The 25,042-nt window shown below is 41.5% G+C and overlaps 1 protein-coding gene across 6 annotated transcripts in view; it reads right to left on the bottom strand.

Annotated features, from left to right (window-relative positions):
• apba2b (amyloid beta (A4) precursor protein-binding, family A, member 2b) overlaps positions 1 to 25,042 on the bottom strand; it is an 89,474-nt gene that overhangs the window by 34,500 nt on the left and 29,932 nt on the right. The window contains exons 1-2 of one of the 6 annotated variants that reach the window (XM_082528411.1): positions 2,600 to 2,710; positions 1,120 to 1,404 (exon numbers count right to left, since the gene is read on the bottom strand). The exons of 4 other annotated variants lie outside the window; for them this stretch is intronic. The gene's annotated coding sequence lies outside the window, so the exon portion shown is untranslated. Of the gene's footprint in view, positions 1 to 1,119; positions 1,405 to 2,599; positions 2,711 to 14,155; positions 14,683 to 25,042 lie in introns of those variants that run through there. One more of the 6 variants, XM_082528413.1, reaches the window with a different exon arrangement.

Genomic DNA, 25,042 nt, shown 5'->3' with positions numbered 1-25,042 from the left:
ATCAAGAGGAATTACTGAAAAAGGCATTAGTCTGTCAGTGTCATGCTGTGTCTTAGAGCAACGGTCCAAGTTTATGATGTATTTTTCACTTTAGGGCCTTTGTATTCAAAGAATGTAAGCCCTCTTCTTCATGATTTATAGATGGTTAACAGAAGTTGTGAAAAAGGTTCTTGGTAAGGAGGTTTCTTTGAAGCCGGTATTTGGTGGCACTTTTTGTACTTTCAGCTGCGAAGATCAAACAGTAGATGTCACTTTTATGAAAATAGTTATTAATGAGACACCATTACTAAAACCCACTGCTGTAAACATTACATATGCCACTCTCTAAAATACAAAAAGATTGAATAAAAGGACTATGAAAAGACTGAATAACCAAAATATGCATGCACTGTCTTAGACAATCCAGTCAAAGAAAAAGAGGCTAGTTTGCACAGATTATATTTAAGAACTAAGAACAACCAAACACAACTGTAACAAGCGAAGAATAAACACATAGCTCCAAAACAAGAACATAGTATGATATAAATGCACAAACAAATCACAAGATATATTTGCTGCACTGAATCCCAACATCCAACTGAAAAAGTTCAGCTCTTGTGTACTTTTCTGTTAGATGCATCCTTTGTGCACTGCCATCCATTTTGCCACCACCCTTACTCTATTGTGCCATCCAGCTGCCATAAACAACTTCCCTCAGAGGGCGGTTGCTACGACTTTCCCTCATTCTCACTCGCCATAATAACATTTTTCCATCACCAGCGATTAAACTGGTTAATTAGCTCTGCACAACCTGGCACAAAACAAAGGCGGGAACGCACACAGAAACACACACGAGAGATTGTTCAAGGGAGTCAGATTAAGTGTGCACACAGAGATATGTACATATGTACCGGGCTCTAATGACATCGCTAACATGAAGGTTTCTGCTCACCGAGTTTCTGCAAGTGCAGAGACATGGACACACCTGATGAAACACAGCAACACCATCACCTAATGAGGCGTCACTGTACATGACATGACACGTCAAAAGATTTTCCTTCTGTTCTATTGGCAGTGATTTCTATTAAAACCTTCACCTTTTCAATGTATTCTAAACCATGTATTGTTCATATCTCTTACCTGGTATCCTGAGGTTGGTGTCTGCTGTACAATAGCACTACGATCTGTTGTAACAACAGTCCTCCCTCCGCCTCTGCTCCTCGCTCCTCCCATCCCCCACCAGCTGCTCCACAGCATGCACCTCTGTGACTCCACCCTCCCTCTTTCTTCACATTGTAACCCAGCATCATCCTGTTGGAGCTCAGCCACGCCTCATACAAATCCCCAGAGCTGGGGGGAAGGATCGGTAACTATGGGTAACTGCATCCCCTGGGGGCTGATACCCTCTGACCTCCTCTTGGCTTCCTAGATTCACAAAAAAAAAAGTCACCTGTTCCTCATGTGGTGTTGCCTGACTGTTCACATCACATTTTTTGATTATTTACACCCCAGCGCCAATACAATTGCCATGTAATTCTGGAAATCCGGTAAGTCCCTAGCCAGGTGGCTTTTCCCAAATCAGCTTTGTGTGGCATTGTATTTGGGATTTGACTGTGTTTATTCACTTTGCATGAATTTGTACTTGAATGATAATGCCATAATAACAACACTCACAAGGGATGTGTCTCACCTGTTTTGTAATTTTAGAATAAATCACGGCACACAATCCATCTGTGCTTTTACACGGGTAAAAAGTCAGTTGGCGCTTACTTTTTTCTTTTGGTTTGTTGATGTTTTGGTTATCTACTAATCCACCCACATTTCCCACTTTTATAAGCACAAACATCCATCCATCTATTATCTTCAGAGCTTTTCCAATTTAGGGTCGCAGGAGACCTGGAGTCTATACCAGCTGTGAGTGGGAGAGAGGCAGGGTACAGCCTGGGACTAACACAGACACCAAACAGTCTCATATACACACCTACGGCCAATCACATAAAACTAAGCTACATGTCTTTAAACTGTGCGAGAAAACCTTTGGAGTTTTAAAAAAATGCAAACATACATAGAAACGCTCCAGCTCACCAAAAGGTTTGCACCCAGAACATTCTCTCGGCCCAAGACACTAACACAACAGTAATTTCTGTACTGAAATGTGGTGCACTCCTAACAAGAAAAACAGCAGCTATGTTTCATTATGCTGCCAACCAAAAAAACCAAGCTCTGCAGGAAACAGAAGCAGACTCCGGCTATAAGACATGAGGCATCAGCAGGAAGAATGGGAACAGTGTGGGATCCTGAAATTCAATATGCCTACGTGTGATGCAAGCATTTTGTCAGTGATAAGCCAAATATCCAAATGTAGGCCATCAAAATTCTGTGAACTGAGCTACAGCAGCTTGTATTAGAGTGAAATGAGAAAAACTCAGAAAGCTATAACTAGCATTATTATGACTGAAATGCCTTAATTGGAAACAGCAGCTGTCAAACAGCTAACGAGACATAAGCTGTTAAAACAATCCTCCAACAGAGTAAAATATCAAACATTTTTAACCAGATAAAGGAACATTGTCAGCTGCATGCTGCATTTTGTGTTTTCCCCTTGAGTGTGTGTGGTTACCTCTATCAAGTTTAGCGTCATTATCAAGTTTTGAAAATATCGGGCTCTCATGCTCTAGGCTAGGAGTTGGTAGTCAGATGTTATCAGGCTATGTGTGGGCACGCAGGTAGCTCTTGTCAGCTCAAGACAGCGGCTGCTGATGCTGAACTGCCAAAGGAAGCACTCAGTAAGGAAGGGGGCGGGGTCCTGTCTCACCGTCTCATTGTATCAGTGACGTCCGTTCAGTGCAGGTTTTTTCAGTGTTTTTCATCTCGACTTTCTCCATTCCTCTTTGACAGTCATAATAAGACAAGCGCCAGTTGCTATTATTTTTCAGACACATTCTCGAGATGAGATTACCTACGTTCAAAGTGGCATGAAAATCACCACTGAACGACACAGGAAATCATTCCTGCCTGTGGCCATCTCCCTGTACAACGCATCCACTTAACACACTGTTTGCTGCTACAACTACACATGTTTCTTTTCCAAATATTTATTTATGAGTGACTTATGTATGTATGTATGTATATATATATGTATATATTGTACTATTCTTAGTTAGTGTATTGTCTGTCTTGTCTTAATGTTGGTTTAAAATGGAGCACTGTAACAAAAAATAATTTCCCCCAGGGATCAATAAAGTATTCTGATTCTGATTCTGATTCTGATCTTCTTTACTTCTCTGCAGCGATACTTTCAGGAGGTAAATTCAGACTAGTGACTAATACTTTTCTGCAAGCGCTGAATGTATGCGATTATACTCTGTCAGCTCGCCCTCAGGGGTAGTCTTTGCAGTTTGTGAAACTTTAAATGGGAAGTGTTGTGATATTTTGATACCATGGTAGCATTTACAGGATATTGTTTTATAGTGATATCATACATGAAACTGTTACTCAATAAGGCCCATTTACTAGTTGTTTTTCTCTTTCTCTCTGACCCAAGAATTAATGTGTAAGACTCACAGGCTGGTACCCCAAGGTCGAAAACACCACAGAGACGAGACCACTTCCTTACTCCCATCCTCCCTTTTTCTTTATCTCTTAGAAAAAGGCTCGTTAAAGGCCAGGTGGTTTGTTTCAGAATTCACTAATGAAAGAACTCTGTATTCTATGTCTAGGAGTGTATTTTGCTGGGATGATCATAAATTGTAGCTGAACTGATAAACTACACAAAGGATACTTCTCTGCTCACAAGGCAGGAAGACGTTTCCTTATTTGGTCTGTACCGGTTTGAACTGGGAAAGCTGACACACGAACCTTTTTTTCTCTATATAAGCTGTTGTATACTTAATAAACCTTTGAGTCGATTGGGAAGGCAACCTAAAGCAGTCTCTGTTTTCTTGTTCTCCCAAGCTGCTCCCGAGCTCGTACTAACACGCTGAATGGCATACCTGAGTGTTACTTTAAATAATTAGGAATCTTAGAAGGAAAGGACAGAACTCTGCTTATCGCTCGTGCCTTGGAGGGAAAACCGGGATGGACATTTTTTTCCTTCAATTTGGCGTCAGAAGTGGGATTGACTGACAGAAGGTAAATATGCGTCTTTCATATTTATATAAAGACCGTATTATACCTCTCTCAGTGATCGATCCATAAAAAAACGGGATATGCTGACGAAGTTTCACTTAGTGATCCAGAGAGATACACTGACGACTTCCTCAGTCCCCGAATAAAGTAAATTAACCCTTGTGTGGTGTTGGTGGACCCGCTAGAGTTGTGGCTTTCCAAATTAACACTATCAAACAATTTTATGTTAAATTACTATGAATTAATGTGCTTCTCGTTTTTCTTTTATATAAAATGTTATAAATAAATCAGTTATAATCAAGTGGAGTGAGTGGAAAGACACAACACATTTATACGTAAAAAAAAAAAAAAAAAAAATTAATTGTTTAATTTTTCTTTTGAAAAAAAAACAAAAAAAAAAACACGGGTCTCAAGGGTTAAAAGCAGTAAATTAAAAGCAGAAAGACACAGGAAGTTGCCTGTTGTTTTGCGAGAAGTTGCTCGTTAAGTGAGAGTTGCTCACCCAAACAAAAATTGCTAGCAATAAATTTAAAGTGACCTCAGCTGTGCCGCAGCGAAAATACTAACCTAAATCCTCCTAGCGTGTAAACCCCTCTGGAAATCACTGAACATGGGTCAGAATTATTCAAAGACCACAGACAGGTCCGATAAAAAATCTAAAGTACCTGTAAAACCAAAAATTAATAAAATACAAAATAAAGTCTCAAATAACGGCTCAGTACGACTCCCATTTCCGGTTACGTGTAACCCACGTCCACGAATCGGCGAAGACTTCCATGATTACGTATCCAGAACATGCGGAAGTGCTTATGTGACTGACTTTGTTTACAACTTACGGACTGTAAGTTCAATGCATTCTAATTTATTTCCGGAGCCCTATCCCGAACGATTATCGCCAGAAAACAGGTCAGTAAAACTGAAGGCCAGTGCAGATACTACCACGAAAGCTAAAAGTGTTAAGATAAAGTTGAATTTTGATGTAGAAGGCTCAGAGGAAAGTGAGAAACTAATGTATGCAGGATTACCCGCTCCAGCACAGCAAGGAAGTTTCAGAGGACGGAAGGATAAAAGTAGAGATATGTGTTTTTATTGTGGCTCAGTTTTCCAGCAGCCGCAGACACCCAGAGCAAAAATGAATTTGTGTATTTCATTTAACATAAAGGGTGAAATGTTTGCTGACACTGATAACAGCTTATGTTTTCTCTGCCCTATGTACCGACATGATGGAGAAGGAACATCCTCTGTGTCAGCTGGACCCTCAGCAGAGAATGAACTCAACATCCTTTTTGTCCGGTACTCTATGTCACACACTGTGCCAAAAAAACGTGTACAGACGCCACTACCAGGTAATCCCATGACTGGGAGCCACACTTTTGTTTCTCTAAGGTCAAACAGTGATTTTGTCACATAACTCAGACATAGGTTACGAAATATGTCGACACATAGATGTAACCTACCTTATATTGACTTTATACCTTAAATACAACAAGCCAGTATATGTCAAGCAACATCCCATTTCTGCCGAAAAAGCCGCAGCCCTAGATGTCATGATAGGAGATTTATTGACTACAGGAGTAATAAAGCCCACACTCCTGTCAATCCTGTGCCAAAGCCTAACAAACCTGGCGTATGGCGTTTCATACAAGACTTAAGGCAAATTAATGCAGTCAACATTCCTCTGCCACCTCTCGTTTCAGATGTTCACAGCATATTGACATGCATTGCATACACATTTTACCGTGGTGGATTTATGCTCCGCTCCTTTTTCTCAGTACCTGTGCATGAAGACACACAGCCGTTATTTGCATTCACACATAGAAATAAGCAGTACACTTGGACTCGTTTGCCCCAAGGCATGGTAGACAGCCCTGCTGCTTTCTCAATGGTGGTCCGTGCTACCCTAGACAGCTTCACTCCTCCAGGGCTGTACTGGATGACCTCCTCCTCTGTGCTGAAAGTGAAAAACTATGTCAAACTGCTACACACATGCTTCTCCAGCACCTCCAAAAGACTGGCCACAAAGCATCAGCAAAGAAAATGCAGTACTGTCAGACTTCTGTTCAATATTTGGGATTCACACTGTCTCACGGAAAACGTTCCATGACTGCAGACAGGGTCAAAGCTGTGACCTCCGTCCCTCGTCCCACTACACAGAAGGAAATGTTGTCCTTCCTGGGCATGGTGAACTATTGCAGACAGTGGATACCAGACTGTTCTTTTCATGACCACATTCTGCGTGACTGTTGTAAAAAAGAGAAGCCTCCTCGAATACTGTGATCCACAGAAATGACTGCCTCTTTCAATGCATTAAAGGGAGTGCTGATCTCCGCCACTCAAAGGTGCTGGCTGAATTGTTCAGGGAATGCCGGCCTGCCTGAGGGCAGTAGCAGCTTGCTCTATCATGATAAGGGACTGTGAGAAGCTTACACTCTCACATGACACTATTCTACACACCAATCACCAGGTCACGACCATTCTAGCAAACATAACTACACAACATATGCAAATCTCACTATAAAAGCGAGCAGCACACCCAATTCACCAGCACATTTATTGATCCTATGCTGTGTTCTTCTGACCGACAGGATGGCTCAGACAGGCTTGACGATCATGACTGCATGACACGTATACAGGAATCCACAGCACCACGTCCAGATTTAGAGCAAACGCCTATCCCAGACTCAGCCACGGTTTATGTGGACGGGTCCTGTTCAAGGCCGAATGACAACTCATTTCTTTGTGGCTATTCAGTGGTAACAGTGCCTGACATCATACTAGAGGCTCACTCATTACCATTTCACTCAGCACAAAAAGCAGAGCTCATGGCTTTAATACGCGCCTGTGAGCTCCATTTGGATAAGCATGTGACAATTTACGCAGACAGCCGCTATGCATTTGGCGTTGTGCATGACTTTGGCACATTGTGGAGACAAAGAGGATTTAGATCTGCTGATGGAAAACCGATTGCTAATTCTGATCTTGTGCAAAGACTTTTTCAGGCTATACAGCTACCATCGGCCGTTGCAGTTGTAAAAAACGAAAGGACACAGTACAGCTGACACAGACGAAGCAACAGGTAATGCCTTAGCAGACGTGACAGCCAAGGCTGCAGCTGCATCACAGCTCCCACCTCCACAGGAAGTATTATCTGTGCCCCTACAGCTGCCACTTGTTACACTCCCAGACTATTTAGACACAAATGTTGATTTAAAATTCATACAAGAGCAAGCCTCTGCATGTGATTACACCTATTGGGAGAATAATGACTGTACCTTAGATGACAAGGATGGCCTATACAAAATCTTAAGGGTTTGATTGCCCTCCCATCTTCCCTGCTGCCAGTCCTTGTCCGACATTTTCACGGTGTGAGTCATGTCGGACAAAGAGGGGTAATAGGGGCAATAAAATCAAGATTTGTAATTGAAAAAACATCACATGCAGTAAAAAGCATATTAGCAACCTGTCTAACATGTGCGCGAACTAATGTAGGAAAATCAAAAGCAAAACATCAGCATTTACCACAACCAGATTTTCCATTTCATACATTACAAATTGATTTTACACATATGCCAGCGCAAGGAAGCATCAAGTACTTACTGGTAATAGTGGATCAATTTAGTAAATGAGTAGAAGCTTATCCAACCTCAAAAGAAACTGCAGAAGTAGTCTATCAAAAGTTGAGCAATGAAATAATACCCAGATTCGGAATACCTCACCAAATTAACAGTGATAGAGGACCTTCATTTACATCAGAAGTAATTCAAAAGTGTGCCAAAACCCTAGGAATAGACTGGAAATATCATGTGCCATACCACCCTCAGAGTTCAGGAGTTGTAGAAAGAATGAATAGGACCATAAAAAATCGCCTGACTAAAGCAATGATAGAAACAGGAATGACCTGGGTCAAATTACTTCCTCAAATCCTCTGCGAGATTAGAATGACTCCATCCGCAGCAACCAAATTATCTCCATTTGAAATAATCATGGGAAGACCGTTTCCAACACCATGGTCAGCCTCCAGAGGGGCACCGCTATTAGAAGGTGATGTAGATATTGCATTGTCCGACTATGTCTACAACCTGGTAGAAAAACTGAATAATAACTATCAGAAAGTTTGTCTCTCTCAGCCTTTCCCCTCCACAGTTCCACCAGTGGAGACAAGGAGATGCGTGTTGGTGAAGTCGCTAAAACCAAGGACACTTTGGGAGGCCGCGCGTGTTCCAGCCCCAGACTGTACTGGCAGTGACGAAGAACCAGCATCCTCACAGACGGACAACCTCAGTGGATTCATGCCAGCAGGGTTAAGACCAGCCCAATCGGACCATCTCAGGCGTCGGATCAAGCAGATGACATCTCCGGCGGGCCAACGCCCGGAACCAGAGCAAATAAACACACGGGTAGACGACATCTCCGGCGAGCCAGCGCCAGGATCCAATGTACATACACACACACAATCACTGATTAACACACAACGCCTGAAAGAACAACAACAAGGTACTCAAACATCCAGCAGGAACAGAAAGCCAAAAGTACCACATGATGTCTAACCTGATAAAGCTAGACTCATTCCATCCTGATAATGGAGAAAATGAAATGCCCATTGTCATCATACGACGCTTATTCAATGTCTCTCGAACCTGGGACCAGGCCAGGAGACGACTGAAGAACTGTTTTTCTTATATACTTTCTTATATATTTAGGTTATCTATCATATCTATCGCATTAACCTTAGGATTTTTCTTTGCTATTTTGTATTGTAGACTGCAACCATGTTCACATTTCTGCAGGTCATATTTTGCTGACTATACCTCATGCTCTATTTTGCAAGACACCTACTTAATGCACTCATTACGTTCCCTAAAATCAGTAAATAGCAACATAGACGCCACTAATAAACCATCTTATGCGCCCTCTAGAACAGGAGTCAACTCCTGGTATGAAAATGCCAGAACAGCCGCTCGTGATTTAGGAAACAGTAACTGTTATGTCTGTTCAAAGGCTAATCCAGAACAGGTAATAGTAGGATACCCCATATCCGGTTTCCCCCTCACTGAGGGACTAGAGGAAATCGGCGGAGATAATGCTCTCCTTAAAGACACTTTACAGTTGACTCTGAGCCCTCTCGACTGCCTACTTAGACACACACACACACCAACTAACCCGAGACTCCATTAGGTGAATTATTGAAGTTATCTAATGACACCGCAGGGACCTGCGCCCCAATGAAACGCCCCAAGAATAGGTTAAAACCCTCACTGCCCCTAGGACAGATCCCTTTCCATTTTAATACTAGTATGATATGTCTGCGCAGACTAAAGTTAACTGGCCCAGACACACACATAGATTATACAAAGGATAACTATACATTCTTCTCTGACTCCCCAGGTGCACGCTGTAATGAGACATGGCTAGCTGTCTCTGTGGCTGAAGTTTTATCATATCTGGAGGAACACACACACAGTTCAAGTTCGAGCGGAGAATCGATCATTGTTCCCCCAGACGGTGTATTAAATGATACTGACTGGGGGGAGTTAGTTAAATCACACATGGTCACGCTCCTAACTAGAGCAATCTCTAACGGTTATTGGTTGTGCAACAATACTCTTAGACTAGCCCTACCTGTTAATTGGACCGGTACCTGTGGTCTAGTGACCGTTGATGTATGCTGTACTTTCATTCCCAATAATACCGCTCCTAACGGTTCATTCACACAAGCTATGAATAGACTTGAAGCATTGAAGATAGAACTAATTGCCAATGCAGGCCACGGTCAGTGGCTACATAAGTGGCTACAGGACACGTTTGGAAGATGGAAGGAACTAATTGTAGCCTTTGTAACCGTTGTAGCATGTATTATTTGTTGTTGATAATTATTGTCTGTTGTGTGATACCATGTATACGCTCTCAGAATTTTTGATATTAAGCTTACTCGAAGGACTAGTTACATTTATGATTTGTTTTATGTTTATGATTTGTCTTTATATTATGTTATTACATTCTGTCTTTATACTATGTTATCATTTCATGATAAAAGGAGGGAACTGTTGTGATATTTTGATACCATGGTAGCATTTACAGGATATTGTTTTATAGTGATATCATACATGAAACTGTTACTCAATAAGGCCCATTTACTAGTTGTTTTTCTCTTTCTCTCTGACCCAAGAATTAATGTGTAAGACTCACAGGCTGGTACCCCAAGGTCGAAAACACCAGAGACGAGACCACTTCCTTACTCCCATCCTCCCTTTTTCTTTATCTCTTAGAAAAAGGCTCGTTAAAGGCCAGGTGGTTTGTTTCAGAATTCACTAATGAAAGAACTCTGTATTCTATGTCTAGGAGTGTATTTTGCTGGGATGATCATAAATTGTAGCTGAACTGATAAACTACACAAAGGATACTTCTCTGCTCACAAGGCAGGAAGACGTTTCCTTATTTGGTCTGTACCGGTTTGAACTGGGAAAGCTGACACACGAACCTTTTTTTCTCTATATAAGCTGTTGTATACTTAATAAACCTTTGAGTCGATTGGGAAGGCAACCTAAAGCAGTCTCTGTTTTCTTGTTCTCCCAAGCTGCTCCCGAGCTCGTACTAACACGCTGAATGGCATACCTGAGTGTTACTTTAAATAATTAGGAATCTTAGAAGGAAAGGACAGAACTCTGCTTATCGCTCGTGCCTTGGAGGGAAAACCGGGATGGACATTTTTTTCCTTCAGGAAGTGTAGCTCAAAGTTAGCTGTTAAGTTTGGGGCAATGTACAGGAATGCAGTCAGCCTTTTTTCATAAGAGCTGAAAATGGTTTGGATTGACTCACTGTGAATTAACTCTCTCTTTGGTCTTCTGCGATTTTCTACTTCGACGAGCTGCAAAGAAGTTGCTGCTACACAGCTTGTATGCATGATTGCACGGTGCTTTGTGTTAGCCCTTCAGAGAAACGCTGTGACTGTGTCTGACCTCTAAATTGCACATGTCCGCCTATTTGAACTTGAAAGACTTTAACTATATTAGTCTCTCCTGGACAAGCTGTTTTCTGTGTCTTTTACTTAATGCATGCAGGGAAATGTTCCAGCCCCACGGGAATAGAATATCTGAATAGAAATGCAATGGATAAGAAAACAAATGAGTGCCTGGTGCACAAAGAAATCAAAATCCAGCTGGCTCCATCACTGTACACTTATTTATCCACACCTGCACGCTCACCAAGTATCTGTCTCCCACACAAACGTTTGAAATACAGGCACTGACTCAAGCTGCAACCTTCAGCACTAAAAGAGGCTCGACACACACATATACGCACACACAGGCAGCAGTAACAGCAGCATATGAGCCGACCTGCCTGCAGTATCCCATTTGTTTGTTCTCTGCTGCACTTGGGGCCACTTGTCTTCACAGACAGACCTATTCAGGTCTGTTTGAATAACTACTTCAGCTACAGTAAGACAAAGCCTTAAATTATCCTGGGACACTGCCCTTGTACATGTATGTCTTAAACTGTGTGCATATGTGTGGATGTGCAAAGCTGAGGAGCAGACAGAGGGCAAGGGAAGCAGATGGCTTGGTCATAGTGTGAGATTTGGGAATGCTAATGTCTCTCTGTTCTGAATTTCAAGTTATGACCTCTGATCACACCACTGAATTAGACAGCCAGGCTTCACCGTGGAAGAAGAAATAGAAAACAGATAAGGCAGGGACAGAAAGACAAAGACTGAAGGTTATCGACCGAGTTGTTACACAGCTATTCAAATCATCTTTAAATGCTATAAGACAGAAATTAATCTCCACTGATGCTATTAGGATAGGAATGATTAGGTGGTAGAAAAGTAATGATCACTGAGTTATTTAACTGAGATTGCACCAATGGAGGTTCCATTCATCCACCCACTTTTCTCCATTTATGCTTTTCAGCGTTGTGGGAGCACATCTCAGCTGTCATAAGGTGGAAAGTGGGGTAAACCCTGGAAAGGTGACCCGTCTATCACAGATATTGCTTCTACTGGGCAATTCTCATTTATAAACATTCAGCTAAATGGTGTGATGAAGGTGTAAAACTACAAAACTATGTTTCAATGTTTGTTTTCTTACCTAACTCAACATTTCCAGTGAAACTCAATTTCAACTCTTAATAATGTTCTTATTTTCTGATTTCTCCAGTTCTTCCCAGTGTAGCCTCTCCCTGTTTTGTCAGCAGTGTTGTTCAAGTTACTTGAAAAAAGTAATCAGTAACTAATTACTGATTACTTCCCCAAAAAAGTAATCCAGTTACTTTACTGATGACTTATTTTCAAAAGTAATTAATTACTTAGTTACTTTTTAAAAACACGATTTACAACCTGAAGAGGTGATAAAGCGATAGATCTTTCAGCCCAATTCTACTTTTTCTGCATAATCCATCATACAAAATGTAATCAAATGGAAAAGTCTCTTTTTAAAACTTGTTTTATTAGTTTTAATCTTTTAACTTTATGCATCAAGCAAATGTTAAATTATATGCAACATTCTCCGACTGGAAGAAATTTGTTTAATATTTAAACCTATTTTCTGCACATTCCAGCACATAAAATAAAATATTCTTTTGTGTTTACACTCAGTCTTTCAAATAGATGCAAGTAAAACACAGCAGAAAATAAATAAAATCAAAGACTAGCGGTCCTGTTGCTCTATTTTCACCTGTAAACAGTGTTGGGAAGGTTACTTTTAAAATGTATTCCATTACAGAATACAGAATACATGCCCCAAAATGTATTCTGTAACCTATTCCGTTACGTTACTCAATGACAGTAACGTATTCTGAATACTTTGGATTACTTAATATATTGTGGCGAGTTCAGACAAGGAGGAGACGGAGGTATCGTTTGGTCTTGCTTCCCGTGAGCTAGCCAGGGAGCACAGCCGTTTATTACATTTGCAGAAGAACACACTGCCACTAGCTAACTGCTCAGCGCGGCAACCACAACACACATAGGGCGCCCTCTGACCCCGGAAGGACACACCGTCGCAGCGAGAGGGCGTCACCCGTCACCATGGCAACATACACAAAACATAACTGTACAAGCAGAACCCCGAACAGCCCTGACCCGCTACAATATTATCATGCTTTTTACAACAACGTGAATGTACTATTGCTGTGTGATTTATTACTGTTACTGAAGGTCCGCGACTCCGAACTGTAGTAAAGGGACCTCTGACTAATGCTGGGCTCACACTGTGCGATTTTTGGCCCATTTTGAGCCGATTTTTGAGTCGTGCGATCGTTTTGGCGATCGGCCCGATTTTGGCCTTCATCGTGCGTCGTGCATCGTGTAGTATACGTGGGGTAACGAGAAGCGATTGACACCTCACGACCAGCTCCCGATCATCAATCGCTTGGTCGTGAGGGTGTCACCGCAGTTTGCCACACTGCGCACGCGCAAACACAAATGTCAGCGAAAAAGACGGCGTAGCACAGCAGTGCAGCGTGTGATCTGGACACAAGCGATGGAGGCACAACCTGTAGAACCATCCGAGCCCTTTCGATGTGGCCTCACAAAATTATCACGACCACAACAACCGTGAAAATAGTTGGATCGACACTGCTGCTCAATCACAGCTGCCTGACCAATGTTTTTCATTAGCAATTTAGCAAAGTTGATGGTGGTGGTGTGTCTGTGTGAGTGAAAGACGGAGAGGGAGAGCGAGCGACAGAATTTCTGTTATAACCTTCATTTTTATGGACGCACAGTGTGAGCACTCAGGTCGCATCAGAGCATCGGGCCGTATAGTGTGAGACCCTGCATCGTGACCTATGAACTTCTAACCCCTGCGAGTCAATCGTACAGTTTGAGCAGGAGCTGAATCGCGCGACTGAAAAAATCGCACAGTGTAAGCCCAGCATAATACGGCGGGGTCCCTGTCGGCTGGTAGCCGAAAAATAGCTCTACTTTGTTGTGTGGGTCAACTTTTCTTGCGACAGACAGAGAGAGGCATTGAAAGGCTGCTCCAACGGAACTTGTTGTTTTCGGAGGAAAACACGAACACGGTGTACAGTCGAGTCTTAATAGCTTACTTACAACTGGGCTCGTCAGGCACTCTTCTTGGCTGCAGTGGTTATTATTATATTTACATGCTTCCAGCTCCCGTTTTTCCTCGATGACTGCTCGTACCTTTCCACTCCCCTTTTTCTCCCTCCTAGCGCTCACAGACACATAACGTGTATGGCAGTCCATTCTCCCAGCAGCACGGACTACACTGAACATGATGCTACATTCTTTAGAGCTATGCTTGTAGCATTCTGCCTGTTAGCTTAGCACAACAACAACAACAACAAAAAGGCGCTCTCTCACCCAGGAAACACACAGTCGCAGAGAGAGAGAGCGTCGCCCTGTAACCATGGCAACCGTAACGCTGCCGCCTGGAACAACAGATCGTAGCTGTCAAACAAAACCCAAACAGTCCTGACCCGCGACAAAATGAAACAGGAAAGTACCCCAGTGTATTCCATTTATTTCAACAAAGTAACTGTATTCTGAATACCACCTTTTTAAACGGTAACTGTAACGGAATACAGTTACTCATATTTTGTATTCTAAATACGTAACGGCGGTACATGTATTCCGTTACTCCCCAACACTGCCTGTAAAGCAGGACTGCGGTAGGCGGAGGTTTACCCTGGTGCAGGTGTGCCGCAGCAGTCAGTGGAAGAATCCGCGAGTTTCTCTGGGAATTTCCCATTACATCCTTGCGCACTCGGTGCTTGCTTTGAAGTTTAGGGGTTTTTTTTCGGTGTAAAAAGAAGTTTTCTTCCCACGCACAACGGACACTAATGTTTTTGTCACTTTTTATGGAATCAAACTCAAAGTAAGGTCAGTACTTCCACGCTTTAAACGCTGCACGCTCATACTCTCTCCGCACTCGATATATTCCATTGTTGATCTGCACACAGCTGTTGTCACAACGTCGCACTCGCTTACGTCACTGTCATGAGACATTCTCGCAAAAAAATCATGGTTTTAGTAACACAGTAACGCAGCGTTCCTACGGGAAAGTAACGGTAATCTAATTACCGTTTTTGCAATAGTAATCCCTTACTTTACTCGTTACTTGAAAAAAGTAATCGGATTACAGTAACGCGTTACTGCCCATCTCTGTTTGTCGGTAGTGCCTTTAGTGTGTTCCCGTCTCCATCATGTTGTTTAGTTAGTTAGCCTCAGTGTAGATATTTGTTCCTTGGTCACTTCCTGTTCCACTACTTTTATCTTTATTTTTCTTGCACCTTGTTCCAGATTCACTTCCTCCTTTTTCCCCTTTGTTTTGATCATGTGCTTTGCTCCTATTACCCCGTTGTTTATATAGTCTTTCTTTCCCAGACATCAGTTTTTGGATCTGGTTGTTTCTTGTATTTTTTTCCCCAATGTGAGTCATTAAGTTGTCTTTTGGATTCTTGTTTTGTGCTTTTTTCATATTTTAAAGGTTCTCTTTTTTATTATTCTCTTTTCTTGTGTCCTGCAAAAAGATCAAGTTTCTTGATGGGGGTTAACTTGATTAAAGTGACAATCTTCCACATTCAATCCATTACACACTTCTAGATCGTAACATGTTTTGCACTGAATTTTTATCGAGCTTTATTTAATCAGGAAGTGAAACTCAAGATCAAGAGCCCCTTTTGTGAGAGCATCCTGGTCCCTGATAGGCTGCATTAATACCGCATGTTTTTCAATGTGTGAAAAACCGGAGCTCCAAGAGAAAGCCCACACAAGCACAGAGAGGAAATTTGATCATTTTTGTCAGTGGATGGAAATTAACTTGAAATGTGTCATTGTTTAACATGTTTGCTGCCGATCAGCTGCTTATTTATCACAAGTATCATCATTTAAGAGCAAATGGGTACTTTTTCTGACCTCGATGGAGTAAAAGTGGAGCAGTGGGAGTGGAGAAATTAGCTTACTGAAAGGCTGGAGCATCGCAGTCTCTCATTTTACAAGCTAATTTAAAAACTGAGGCAAACTACCAACAACAAGCCACTGCATGTCAAGTGCTGTTGACATGCAGTTAAACAAGTAAACACAATTAGCATTAGCTAGATCACTGACATTTCAAAGTCACTGACTATTGAGTGCCTCGCTCTGTTTAGATTTGACCTAACACTAAAGATTTGTTTACCCTGAAGCTCATTCTTTTGATCTTTTGTACAAAAATATGCATTCTGGAGAATATTCATGCATGAAACCAAAATTTCCGCTGGATCACAACTGAACCACAGCACCCATTATAGCCAGCGAAGCTGAAACTCTCATGTCGACTCTCTGACTATCCACTTTTGTTTCTCGGGTGTCTTTCATCATGGTGTTTGCTTGCTAGCTACATAAGACAGGTCATCAACAAATCATCATTCGGTTTGTGACATACAATCACGGGTCACTTTATTATATACACCTGTTGAACACCTTGTTATCAAAATTATCTAACCAGCCAATGAACAGGCAGCAACGCAAATGAATTTATGCATGTCGATATGGTCAAAATGACCATCAGAGCATCAGAATGGAGAAGAAAGGTTATTTAACTGACTGTTAACTGTGGCATAGTTACTGGGGCTAGACAGGCTGACCTACTGAGATTTTCTAACTCAACGACCTCTAGGATTTATAGAGAATCATCCAAAAAAGTGAAGACATCCAATGAATGGCAGTTTTATGGCTTAAAATCAAACTGTTTATATCACAAACAACTGTCAAATCATCCTGTAAATGTAACTGTTTTCTATTTAGCTCTAAATAGGTGATAACAAAAAAGGAAAATGAAAACTACAATAAACAGGTAAATGTGATTTTTTTTTGAAAATAAAAAGAATTTTTATTGATAATAATGCTGTTTTTTTTTTCACGTGGCTTGTTATAAAAATTCCATTTTGCTGCATCTCAGCATTATTAACTCTTTTGTTTGGACACAGTTCAGACAGATAAAGCCCAGGATAAACTTTAATCAGTGTACCTACTTGCTAATGTGCTATTCTTCTTCAGACAACCAGCTGTGTTAAATTGTTGGACACATTTTGATGAACCAAGGAGTGTAATTCAAGCATGATGGGGATTCACCAAGCATGTAAATACCCAGTGGTCCATGAAATAAGCAGGGCTGCCATTCATCCTTCATCTTTATTAGGGCCAGCGCCAATCACATGATCTTGTAAACATTTAACGGTGTGGCATTAACCTGACCTTACAGCGCTTCTACACCATTACACACATGCTGATAAATTATGTAATAACATCACTGTGCTGAGTTATGCGGCTTGTAAATAAAGAAATACTATCAGAGAGAGACAGAGGGAGAAAATTAGTTTCTTCTGAGCTGTCTCATTAAGATTCAACATTTGTTCTCCTCATGGTCTCCCACTCACTTCAGGATGACAACAAGAGAGAATATGTGGAAGACAGGAAGGAAAAAAGAGAGGCTTGGTGACCACAGAACGCATCGCTTGCTCCCCCGCCATCCTGCCTGCCAATGTCCATTTTGCCACTTCAAGCACAACACCAGAGACACACCCTCCTCCTTCACCCTTGACTGTTACCATGGCAACTCTTTGTTTTCCAGCTCAGTCTCTTGAGGACGACTGCCTAAGCCAATCATCAAATAAACCTTAGTTCAGAATAAACACACCCATTTGCATGATTCAAACAATCCATTTGTGCGTTACCACCTTTTATAGCAGGGTGAAAAATGTGAGACTTTTGGTGTAGAGATTAAATTTCCCCTCTGCAAAAATGAATCCTCAAAGAATCCACTAGATGGGTGTTTTGCTTTCTGGGTGGATCAGAGGACGATATTTAGTAGCTACAAGGACACAAGTAACACGGCTCAGTTGAGATTCACAGTGGTGTTGAGTTACATAAGCAAGCATATTCTGTATATAAAACATGGACGCAGCTTATAGGGCTGAAAGGTGAAACCAATGTGGAACTGCCTTAAACCTGTATTCTTTGTAATAGCCGGCATGGGGCATCTCCTCAGCCTTGAATCAGACCAACAGTTGGGTAGAAATCTAAGAAAAAAATGGCCCTTGGCTAATTTGTTCTGTAAACTTTGTTTCCTGATGGCTTTATGTGTTCGCTAGCTCGTTTGAGGTTTAATTATGGGACTCCCTTAGCCAAACATCACAGTGGCTATGTCACTTTTTTATACTGATTCACAGCCATATATCTAAAAGGTTAATGCCACCAAATAAACAACTTAAGAAGAAACTATCCAATCTGAAGCTAAATAAAACCAAGGAAATGCACACCAAATGTGGTTCTTCAGCTTCATTGATGCTTTCTGGTTTTGAATAAAACTGTTGTACAATCAGTTTGGAGAATTATAAAATAAAATTATAGATATATATTTTAACTCAAAAGTACAGTTTTTAAATTTAATGTTGCTGAAACAACAAAGTAATAAAAAAAATCTATCTGATCGAGAAATCACTCATCTTTGGAAAAGAGAGTTTATTACAGAGAAATGGCTCTTTCCAAAATAAAAGCTACACTATACGCTTCTTCTGGGCTATATTCTCAGCAGCATATTGAACATATCAGGTCCCCATAAGGAGAATCATGTGCTAACGGCTGTCTAAATGACTCGGGTAAAGTTTGTAGCATGCGTGCTTGTTGTTTTTGTCTGCTTCCACTTGTCTTTGCACTAGGATGATGTTGGTGTAAATGTGCAGTCATATTCGTTGTGTTCCCACTAGTGCTGTCAGCGTTAATCTCGTTAAAATGACATTAACGCCATAACGTGGCAAAGTTCCGTTAACGAGTTACCGCGGATCGCCCCGTGCGTGGGGGTGTTAATAAGCTAACTGCGCTAACGCACTAGTTCCCACCAATTGAGCATTGCGTGGCACATCCGACATACTGTTTTACTTTTGTCCATGACGCGCTTACCATCAGGGTAGGGCTGCCACAAACGATTATTTTGATAGTCGACTAGTCACCGATTATTTTTGCGATTAGTCGACTAATCAGATCATCATCAATTGTACGTAAAACGTACAGCTTATTGCACCAGCATGCATCTGCTCTTATATAACTATCATTAGCTTACAGCTTGAAGTGTTTAAGGTATGTGCTAACTAAAAATAAAGACAAGATGATAGTTTATTAAATTTTAATGAAATGTGCAGATTGTTTCGGTGGAGTTCACTAAACTCAGCCGATTTACTCAGGAACAAATAAAATACTGAAAAAAGCCAAACAATAAAATTTTTAAGTTATCCAAGTGACTTATATATCATGTTTAACCTGAGTAGCGAAAGACGGCGCTGGGTTTGAAAACGATTTGCCGGGTGTCCGGTGTTCTCACGGGCTCTAGCTAGCTATCGAGCTGGTGGGTAACAGACGTCTCCGAAAACGTCAGAGCGCTTTTGAAAATATGTGGTGTCTTGATAAACTGAGCCGATATTTGAGGTTTACACAGCTACATTCTCGCCTGAAAACATGTTAAACGTTTATTTTGTGACCCAGAAAGAATAATAAGAGTAGTATTAAAACTAACCAGCTGCCGCCATTGTCGAAAACTGAGCTGGGCCGCGCTATGAATTCTGGGACGCAGCTTCTTCTTCTTTGGGGTTTAACGGCAGCTGGCATCCTTGTACATGCAGTGCTGCTATCTTCTGTTTCAGTCTGTTATTACACTCTTAAATCCTACTACTTATTCCTGCGTCTTTTGGGATCTTACAAAGCTTCAAATGACGCGTCGACTATTAAATCAGTCGTCGACGATTTTGATAGTCGATGTAATCGTGACTAGTCGACTAATCGTGGCAGCCCTACATCAGGGTCATGCTTCACACGAAAACCAAGATAGTTCCAGACGCCAGATCTGAATGAGAGTGGGGTAGGTTCAATTTCGGGTAGCGTTGAGGCAGTAGCCATGTTGCAACGGGCTTAGCTTCTGTCTTGCTAGCTTCCGCTGCACTCAGTGGATCTGCGCTCGACAGTGCAGCCTAGGCGGAGTAGTCGAACGCAGATCCACTGAGCGCTCAACACAGACAGCATCGTCAGAAGAAAAGTAGATAAAACAAATAAAAATTTTTGTATTGTTCAATACATATGCGTATCGAACCGAAAGCACTGTATCGAACGGTTCAATATCGATACGAGTATTGTTGCACCCCTAGTATCTTCCCCTCTTATTTTGTTGGTGCTGCACTTTGAAAGAGTCTATACAACAGTTTTCAGTTCCAAATCGACCTTGAAAGTCAAAGATGACATGAAGGATATTGCAGAAGAAATATTGGTTACTCAGTAGGCTTATACAGGCCCACTATGCTTTCTGAATCAAAAACATCCTCTTTCTGTCTTTTTTTCACAAAGAGCATCCTGCTCATATAAAATTAGCCGAACTGGACAAATTAGAGAAGAGCAAAAATGAAGGCAATACTGTAAGGCAAAAAACGTGGGCTTTGAACTTCTTTCAGACTTTACTAAAAAATGTAAAAATGAAACTTTCATTTCTTTAAGAAGGCCTCACAGAATACTGAATATTTGAGGGAGTTTTGCAGATCCATGTGGACAAAAAAGGGGAGCACCAGCAGCTACGGAGGGTTTACACTGCTGTGTGAATGAGCCTCAGGTTAACTGTTCATGGGTTTTAATGCAGGGCTAAGAATTTATTTCAGCAGATAATGTCTTCAAAGGTGTTGTAAAAGCCATTGGAAGGGGAGGAAAAAGTGGAAAGAACACACAATGCCCCGGTTTCAGCTAAAGAGCAGCACATCTTAGCATATTCTGATAATAAAAGAAGTGTACTAATACGAATCTCGAAACTGATTAATTTGCCATAAAACGTGACAAGAATTTTATCATGGATTTCACTGTGGCATTAACACAGGAAACAAGAGCCGCTGGAGAGAGACGGGGAGAAAAAAATTCTTGAGGAATGAAAAAAATCCCCTTGGCTTGACAGTATTTCTGAAAAAACAAAATTCCAGCCCCTCTATCTGCAGCCCTGGGAGGGGTAACAGCTTCAACAGGGGGGTTCTGTTTCCTCGGGGGTAACCAGCAGTCAGATGAGTTACCTACCTTACACCAAAATCTGAGAGTCACTGCTGAAATATAAACAAAAATTAGAAACCAAAAAACTTTGTCTGAAAGCTCAATAAAGGTTTAGTTTATACAATGAATTAAAAGCAACAGAGCTCTCATATTAACCTCTTATCTCTTCTAAGTCTCACATAGTATTGAAGTAACTACTGACAAGCTCTCATTTTACTGGTTACACATCAAATGGAAAAACACACTCAGTAAATGTAGTTGACACAAAGTAGCTGCCTCTGGTAACGTGGAGGTCTAAAGAAACTAAGTTAGTGTGCAGAAAACATTCTTGTATTGGCAGCGATCCACTTCCAACCTACTTGCAGAACTTTTTGTGCCAGTTGAGCTAAATAAATGACCGTCCTGCGGCTTTGTGCCTACGACTAATTCAAAGCCACTCTGATATTCAGTACTCAGGATTCCCTCTTATGTAATGTTGCTTCATTATAGCGTGGTGAAGCCACAACAACAGATGGGAGATATGCTTGTTTTGTGCAGGAAGGCTGTCATTAAACAACCACAGAAATTAGTGTGCCTATGCAATATTTTGGCTTTTAAATCAAGTATAACTTCAAAACGAATTCTGAAACTTTAAAAAAATGATAAAAAAAAATGCAGCTTCTCACATATGCTGTGCACATTTTAGTGCGCAGTTGCATGCCGTCTGTTGTCTTTGATTTGTTCAAAAACACTTGAATTATGATTCAAAACGATGCAGCGTTTCTGATCTTTATGTCTTTGAGTCGACAAACTGCCTTTTTGAAACTTGTTCCGTGTCATTACTACACGTAAATACAACCAGAGCAAGTGATCATCATGCGGGTTTACTCACAGTGAGTACATCTATGATCTGGCCAGGTGGGTCGTAGGGCTACACTGACCTACATTTTAAGAAAGAAGATGAAACACTGTTTCATAAAGATTGCCTGGCGACAAGCCCAGCTTGCAGAGAGCTAAACACAGCTAAATGGCCCCAGAGGGAGACAGATACTGGGGCAATTTCACAGGGTTTAATTGAAGCTGCCAACTGGGTTTGGTTACTGATGAGAAGGAATGAGTTGAGAGAGATGAACTTGGTGGAAAACAGGAAAAGCAGCCCTGACATCCCATCAGCTCCCATTCATGGTCGGGACTGCCACCGTGCACCCACATCACTGGCAGGGAAAATATTTTGACTTGGATGCAATGAGAAATTCTCCGCGCTGCTCTTTCCCTAACAGGCTGAAAGCTGACAGCAAAATAAATGGGGTTCAATGTAGCTGCACATGGGGATGTTGCTAATTAAAATATATGTTTGCAGTCTTGGCTGATTAAATTCGTTATTTTCTTGTCCATGCTCTGTCATTAACAGGACTAGAAATGAGTAGAAAGAAAAAAAGAGAAAGGCGAAAGTGATCTTTTTTTCCTTTATAAATTGGGAAAAATATAATTGGAATTTAATTGATAAATTAGGATTTTACCCTTTTGATTTCTATATAAGTATGTGTTATAATTACACAGGTAAATAATAAATACTAACATTAATTTGAGGAGGAGTAGGTCATTTTTATTGCTTAGACTTTGGCTATGGACATTATTAGGAGTCTGCCACACACTGACCTGCCATTCCTCTTGTGTTATCTCTGAATTGCTCCCAAGCTGGCACAATGCTCCACCTGATCCCTCAGTCAGAGGTTTTTCACAGTCCTCCTTGATGTTGACCCCTCTTCTCGGCCCTATAATCCTCATTCTTTGTCAACTTCTAATCAACAGCGGCTGTTCTTCAGCAGTGTTCACTCTCTTAACTTCTGTCAGGTCTTTTCAAATCGCAACGCCGGCCACGGCTGGAAGACTGCTGAGCCAGGTAACCTTTTGTTAATTAGCAGCAGTAATGGACATTTGACAGTGTCCTCATAATTGGATTTAAGCTGGACAATACACCACAGCATCAACTCTATTCACCAAGAGACAGCTCGAATATCAGACCACAGCAAAAACAGAGTGTACTTCTGCTCCCACAAAGCTGTCTCGCACATTGACAGAATCCTGAGGATAATGCTAATAATATTCATAGGATTCAGTGATGGCCATTGTATTCAGTGACAGTGCAGAAAAGAGCGAGCAATATTGGGCAGGGTAATATCGCCTTATCTTGTTGAGAGACAGACAGACCAGGCCCGCTAATACAGTTTGGAGTCAGGCACATGAAATAACTTCTGGGTTCGGTCAATCACAATCACCTTCGGGGAAAACAGGAGAAAAATATTCATTCCATCAACCCCAGCCTGCCTTTCTCACCTTTTTCCCCACATCTATGCAGAGTTTGATGGAAATGTCTCGAAAACATCACGTCTAAGTGTTGACTAAAATTAACTGTAAATTGAGGGCAAGCTTTCCAAAGGGTCAGTGTTTGCCAGTGGGTGTGTGTATTGGGGGGGGGGGGGGGGGGGGTGCTTTAATGTTTTTCATTTCTTTGTTTTGCACTGATTCTATTTGCAAGCCCAGCCTGCATGCCTGCACATCCTGAAAAGCACCATGCGAGCACGCTGCTAAGCTTTGTGTGGGTTTTTGTTTGCTTCGAGTATCACTGGCCAGCCAATAGGACGAGGATTAATCACTGAGACAGCGCCTGCTCGGCCACGCAGAGGAGCGGCGGCACTCCCGAAAGAACAAAAGACAGTCAGATGACACACAGACAGGCTTGGTTTTCATAATCAGTGCAGCCCCGTGTTGCACTGACATTTTATTTATCTGTGTGTGCACATGTGTGTGTGTGACCTGCCACTTGACACAGTATCTCTAGTTTGGTGCATCTGACTGCCTGTCGTACTGCGTGTGTATGCGCGCGTGTTCGTTATGTGTGAAACTGTCACATCAATCCTCTCGAAGCAGTGGAGGTTTCAGCGGGGGGTCACACCTCTCAGCATCTTTTATGCTTTACTGTACCCAAGGGAAACACACAGAGTCAGGCTGGAAGATTGAAATCAGGCCACCTCCACTCCACTTAGACACAAACTATATTTTCTGTATTCCCCAGCAACTGCTTTTATTTTACAAACTTTAGCAATTTCTATTCACACGTGTTGCACAATCTACAAAGTACTTTGCTTTTTAGAAACTTACAGCACATCTGCGAGTCCCTTCATATCAGCTATAAAGCTATGCTAATAAGGTTAGGGTGTCTTTTCGAATGTGGAAGTTTGGAGAAAACAAGGAGACGATAATTACAGCAGCAAGCGCAGGAGGCAGGCCCGCTATGTAATAATGTATGATTCGAAGCTATTTTAAGACTGTGAATTGCTAAACCTAGATTTCTTTGGGGAAATCTCACTCACATTGCTCAGTAGAAACTATGCCAAGTAGGAGCACAGTCAGTGGCTCGTTTTTTGGTAATCAGGCTGGATCTGGCTCTGTGTTTTACCTAGAATAGGTGGGGAACATGTTTCTGCAATATTTGGAGTTGGTACGCTGTGTCTCGTCATTGTTGTCATGGCTTAAATAGTGGATATGAAGGCAGGACATGCAGGTAACTGAGAGTAGGCCTGATTACAGCCGTCTCCAGCACCACTTTCTCTCCCCCTCCTATCTTAGTGAAAATCCTCAGCATGTCTAAAGATAGAAAACTGGAAATTACACCAAGATCAAATGAGCTGTTAAGGATTTCATGTTTCTCTTATGATTAATTAATACCTAAACTTACTAATACCTCCTGAAAGGTCAGAGTAACAACACATTCACATAAAATATGACGTTGATTTAGAATCATTGCATGAATATGAGGGACATTTTTAGATGATTAATCCCTGATGAAGATTGTTTAAACATTTAATTTCTTTCTAGTTCATCCAAATGTTTTTAACCTCTGCGGCAGATGTAAAGCAACAAATAAGCCGGTGTTTGGGTTTG

The sequence above is a fragment of the Aulonocara stuartgranti genome, assembly GCF_965226115.1.
Source record: "Aulonocara stuartgranti genome assembly, chromosome: 1".
NCBI lineage: Eukaryota > Metazoa > Chordata > Actinopteri > Cichliformes > Cichlidae > Aulonocara > Aulonocara stuartgranti.
This window is presented reverse-complemented; position numbering and strand designations above follow the sequence as displayed.